The sequence below is a fragment of the Tiliqua scincoides genome, chromosome 2, assembly GCF_035046505.1.
Source record: "Tiliqua scincoides isolate rTilSci1 chromosome 2, rTilSci1.hap2, whole genome shotgun sequence".
Lineage (NCBI taxonomy): Eukaryota > Metazoa > Chordata > Lepidosauria > Squamata > Scincidae > Tiliqua > Tiliqua scincoides.
This window is the reverse complement of record NC_089822.1, coordinates 216,211,917-216,217,866: the sequence shown is the minus strand read 5'-3', so window position 1 is coordinate 216,217,866 and position 5,950 is coordinate 216,211,917. Positions and strand designations below refer to the sequence as shown.

General features: G+C 46.7%; 1 pseudogene; it reads right to left on the bottom strand.

Annotated features, from left to right (window-relative positions):
* Positions 1–5,181: 5,181 nt before the first annotated feature.
* On the bottom strand, positions 5,182–5,302 carry LOC136643446 (5S ribosomal RNA; annotated as a pseudogene).
* Positions 5,303–5,950: the final 648 nt, after the last annotated feature.

Below are 5,950 nucleotides of genomic sequence, written 5' to 3'. Positions count from 1 at the left end.
GAGGCCAAGCTGGGCTAACCACTGGCTAGTATATAAAAGTGCTTTATTTCAGTAATATTAATATATTAATAATCTCTGTGGTGCTTTGGTTTTTTGTGGGAGGGAAGCATCTCAACCACAAGAATTTCCTTGATAAGCAAACCTAACTCAGGGCTCAATTCTATACAGTGCTCGCCCGCTCACTCCCAGCGCGCACTGTCACAAACAGTGTCACAAACACTGTTACAAACATAAGGCATGTTTGTGGGTCTGAGTGCTGGTGGAGCACTGGTACTAGCCCAGTGCTGGCCATCACTGGACTAGAACCAGGCAAGCACCAGAGCTCCGCCACACAGCAGTTGCGTGGATCGCCAGGCATCGAAGAGGGAGGTGGGAAGTGGGGAGGAGGCGTTCCGGGGTGGGTGGAGGCAGGTGGAGGGCAGGGTAAGGATGGGGAGGTGGTGTGCCGGGGAAGGGAGCAGGGAAGAGGGATGCGGGACCAGGGGAGCTTTGCTCCACCAGATGCTGAGCCTCTGTTTTGGGCAGCCAGCCCAACACGGAGGCTCAAAATTCTACACCAACCCTTGGGTTGATGTAGCATTGAGTAGCCCCATTGCGGGGCTACTTGCCTTATGCAGGGGAAGGGGATGAAAGTTCCCCAGACACGCCCCCCCCCCACACACGAGTCATTCTTGGATAGTGCAGGCTTCAGAAGCCTTAAGGAGGTAGGAAGTTCTCACTTGCATTCTGGTTGAAAGAATCAAGCAGGGTATTCAGAATGAGAGAATAGTTATTAAAATCATCCGCTTTGAATGCCGAGAGGGAGATAAAGCAGAGTATAAATTTGTAAATAAATAAAACAAAAAGATGTAAGAGAGAACACAGGAGGCAAATAGCCAAATGGTATACAGTACTTGCGATGAGAGGCACCGTACAGAAGAAAAGAAAAATCACTTTCTAAATAATGGTCCTTTAGTAAAAGATCTGCTCATTGCCCATTCATAGCCCTCTCATGACACAGGAGAGTTATTGCAACTGGCAGGTTAACCTTGTCCCATTCTTCAACAACCTCACCATTCCCCTAACTAAAGGGGAACCCAATTCATGACAACTCCCATGGGTCAGCTCCTTTTGCCCTTTTCTGGGGACCTTTGCACCTCAAGCTGTGATGAGCTAGCTTAAAGTTAATAGACCCACCCCCACATTTTCTCACTACCCAGCCAGGTGGGCTGACAGGGACCAATGACCAGGTGAGAGCCCAACTCAGTGGGGAGGCAGGAGTTTTAGCCAGGTGACTTGGTTTCCCCTGGTGATACCAGACAGCCTCAGAAGCTTGTTCACATTTTGATGGGCTGAGCAGAAAATAGCTTCAGCTATAGCTGCACAAGACCCTATTTTGTGTTCAACTGCAGGTGTGGAATCTCTATGGGCAATGATGCAGAGATGGCAAAGAATCAACTAGTGCAGTGGTATTCAAACTGGGGCGTCCTGACGCTCCAGCCTGAAGGTTCTGGTCCCTTTCTCCTTAAGGGGTGGGGGCAACCAGGAGGCAGGGAGGAGGCACTCAGGGGGGCTGCAGGGGCTTGGTGCACTTGCCCAAGCCCCCTGCAGCCCCCCCGGGGGTGCGGGGAGCCCTGCGCGACCTTCGGCAGGGCTTCCTGCGTTAGGGAAAGTGACAGCAGAGCAATCGCGCCCCACTTCACTAAACCGGAAGCGGAGCACAATCGCCCCACTCTCACTTTCCCTGACCCGAGGAGCCCTGCAGGCACTCGTGCCTGGCTCCCTGCAGCCAGGGACGGCTGCTGCAGGGACTGCAGACCAGTCAAAAGGGAACGTGGAGCGATCGAGCACCGCTTTCCGCTTCCAGCAGAGCGGGGCGCGATCGCTCCACTGTCACCTTCCCTGGCCCGGGGAACCCTGCCGAAGGTCGCACAGGGCTCCCCGCACCCCCAGGAGGCTGCAGGAGGCTTGGGCAAGTGCACCAAGCCCCTGCAGCCCCCCTGAGTGGTGCAATCCTGGGGATTGCGTCACTGCCTCTCCCCTGCCCCTGCAAAGACTTACTGTGGGATTCCAACTCCCTGTGAGTTTGAAAACCACAGAACTAGTGTATGGATGGCATGAGATGAAGAACTCACTACTAACGTGGCACTAAACAGTCAGGCCCACCTGAAGAAGCACCCACATTTCAGTCCAATTTGTGTGTGTGTGTGTGTGTGTTAGCACACATGCCTGACCCCCTATTACTGTCACTACCTGCTCCGCTGCTTATCACTTATTCAAAAGTGGCTGTTTGGGGAGGATCCTAACAGTTTTTAAAGACACATGCAGGAGAAGAAGAATGCAGGTAGTCACAGCCTCCCATCTCCCCATTGCCACAGTTTCAAAGTAGAGGAAGGAGGAGCACTTCACCCCGTCTCTTAGTTCATGAAGGAAGAGTACAGTAGTATATAGACTTTAAAGCAGATAACATGTCATTAAATACCTGTGTTGCCTTTAAAGAGGTGGGAAACATTCCAGTGGTCCACAGGGTGGATGGGCTGTAGACCCAAGGGGTGGCTGAGGCTGAAAAAATACAGGCACTCAGCAGGAGGAGAATAGGGTGTTTAGAGTAGAAAAACACAAGCACTTCATAGGGATGCATACTTCCAACAGCTTCAACTGGAAAGGAAATGGCAAAGCTGTACTCAGGTGTGGGAGTGAATGCATCAAAACTGCTCTGCCCACAAACAGTAGGACCCAGCCCCACTGTAAAGAAGGAGCCCTTGTGTTGTGGTTCCCCTGTGGCTGCCTGGATTGCAATGCTCAGCCCTTCTTTTCAGAGTTGGTTTAACCCTTGAGCTTCTAAAAGAGCTGGAAAGAGCAACAGCGTATTTGATAGCAAGGATATGTTGATGATAGCCTGTCTATGCCCTGCAAAAATGAAATGAACCAAGAGTGACAATCCTGGAGTAAATGCCCCATCTGCGGCCACATCCAAAGAAGTGTTCAAAGACCCAGTGAGTTTCATGGTTCAGTAGGGAACTGAACTGGGATTTTCCACAGTTACATTTTTCTGCTGCAGTACATTATAAATAATTACTATTTATCTATCACCTACCTTTTTTCTCACTGAAACCCAAGGTAATGTACATGGAATTCTCAGGTGGTATTCCATCAAGGTATTGCCCAGACCCAGACCGGCTTAGCTTGAGCCAAGTGGCTTTCTCAGGTATCTTTGGCCTTAAAATTAGCTCTAACAAACATGATATCATTATCATGTTGTCCAATTGAGGCTGTAATCCTAGACACACTTTCCTGAGATTAAATCCCAGTTGAACACCTTGGGACTTGCTTGTGGGCAAGCCTGTACAAGACTTTGCTGTAAAACACTTAACGGAGATGTTGCAATCTTTAAAGCATATTCTAGTATTAATGTTAATGAAGAACTGTGTGGGTTTTTAGCACAGCCTGTAGAAGTCTGGCTGTGACTCATCCGTCCTGGTAAGGTGTTTCATGCAGGAATACAGTCTAGCCCTCCTCTGAATACATCAGGGGATGAGAATTGGCAATGCAGAGTTTCCAGCAAACAAAACTCAGATTGCACAGGAAGTACAAAACCAAAAAAAGTGGAAGTGCGACTCTTGTACTATAATGATTTCATTAATGGGAATTGACAGAGCTACAATTGTACATTCATGGAAAGTGGTAGATGCTCATATAATACAACAGCAGGTGTTTTGCACTGAAGTTCCAAGACTGATATTATGGTAAAAATGGTTATTTGGAAGAATCTAGCAAAGCACAAATGTAGGTATTGAATCAAAGGTATTGAAGAAAAATAGTCCTGCCATCAGAACAGAACCATTATTTTCATGCTACCTGAGTTTATTATGATCCACCCGATAAGCAGACAGGAGTGTAAAAAAATAAAGTGAAATTATTTTTTGCTGTTGTTGTTTTTCTACTTGTTCCAAACTTTGATTTGCTCAATCTGGCTGTTTTCATAACAACAGCAGTTGTCTGAAGCTCTTTGTAATGGTGATTCAGTAACGCTTGCCTGTTGTCATGGCTGCAGAGTTCTATCTGAAGCCAGCAAGTTTGCTAAGCTTTCTTATTCATCGCTTGAGTGTATATACCCAGATTCAAAGCAGTGGTCTATTTTCAGGCCCTTCTTATTCCGACTCCTAGTTTCAGATTCACACTTTTTCATGAGCATGCAAGAAAAAAAAAGAAAGAAATCAAAATGCTTAAAGGCATTTCTTCTTCTTGAAAATCCTAGTTAGTAATAAGTCTAGTAACTGAAGCCAAAGTTCACAGAGCATTTAATTGTCCCCCAAAATATACCCCTGGAAACAGCAAAGTCTTCAAAAAAAATAAAATAAAAGCAACTACCCTTTTTGAGTGCCGAAAGGAAGACAATGCTTTTCAAATAAATTGCATTCCTTATCACAGTTCCACGGATGGCAGGCACCCAATCAAAATATTTGCTTTCTGAGTTCATGCTCTGGAAACAATAGAGCCACATAATATGCAGGGAGATCTATTCCAAACATGCCAGTTTTTAAGCCTGTTAACCTGGCAGAGGAAGCCACAGCAGCGCCCTCTCCCCATTCCACCAGATTACCAATTTAACACTAGATGGGCAAAACAAGACCATCCATTTCTTCTGTTCTGAAGTAATCTCTTCCTGATAATAGATTGTATAGCAATAGATAAACAGTGTGAGCTTTCAGTCTAAGTAACTTGGTAGAGCAATTAAGATCACAAGAAAGCCCTAAATATAGTGCTCATGAAAAGCAATAATAGCAATTTCTGAGGAAAGTTGCCATGGCTGGAAGTCCCCATCAAAGATCTGGCTTACTTCTGAAGTGGGAGAAAGACTGGGCGGTGACACAATTGCTCCAAGTGCTCTTTCTCTTCATGTAGAGCCTGTACTCCTAGAGCAATGGAACAGATGGGATGATAGCAGGAGCAATGACGGAGGAAGACTTGTGACAAGTTTGACTGAGCCGGTAGCACAGCTTTGTGTTGCCGTCACTGCCCAGAATGTCTCTGATAGTGAGTAGGATGGGCCACTTACACAGCACATTGCGGCACCTGCAGTACTTACCATTTTGCCTCCCTCTAGCTATGCTACTGGACCAAGCACAGGCTAGGGCTCATGTTAACAGGCTATTCCCTGGTAGTGGTTGGCAACCTTCAGTCTTGAAAGACTATGGTATTAGCCTACAGCACCCGGTATTCCCAAGCGGTCTCCCATCCAACTACTAACCAGGCCTGACCCTGCTTAGCTTCCGAGATCAGACGAGATCGGGCATGTAGTGATGGCAGTGAAACAGTATACTTCCCCACCACCATTGCATCAGCACAAAGCTGTCCAGCAGATTTAAACATGTAGAGGAATTGTTGGTTGACCCACTGTATCATGTTTACATGATGCTTTGCTGAAACTCATATCCTTTCTCACGTGGATTTCACACTGAGAGTAAGTCTTGATGATGTGCCTGTGACACTTCCTTGACCTGTTATTTTGGGTGACTTTCTACTTGTCTTGCCTGATAGGGACAGGTTGCTTGGAAGGTTGATCACTTGCCCTCTCAATCTCTGCCCTCCCTGACTACTTAAGGAGCCAGAATTGGCCAGCTGGGTGGCTGAGCCTATCAATACTTCATTAAAGGATGGCATGGAACCAGCTCTGTTGAAGAAATCTCATTGGCAACCATCAGTCTTGGAAGACTAAGCAGTGGTAAGAACTCGACTCTAAAAGCCTTTGGTGACTTCTGCTGACCCAGAAAATGAAGGATCAGTTTCTTTTCTTTCTTTTTAGGACAAAGTACTCAAATGCTTAGTGGTGACCCTGATTGATTATCCTGATACTTATTTGTCTGGGTTCAGGCCAGTTTTTGGGATGGAAACTACTTTAGTTGTTTGATTGGTGACCTACCACTAGAATCTGGACAGGGGGAGTTCATCCCTGTTGGTTCTACTGGAC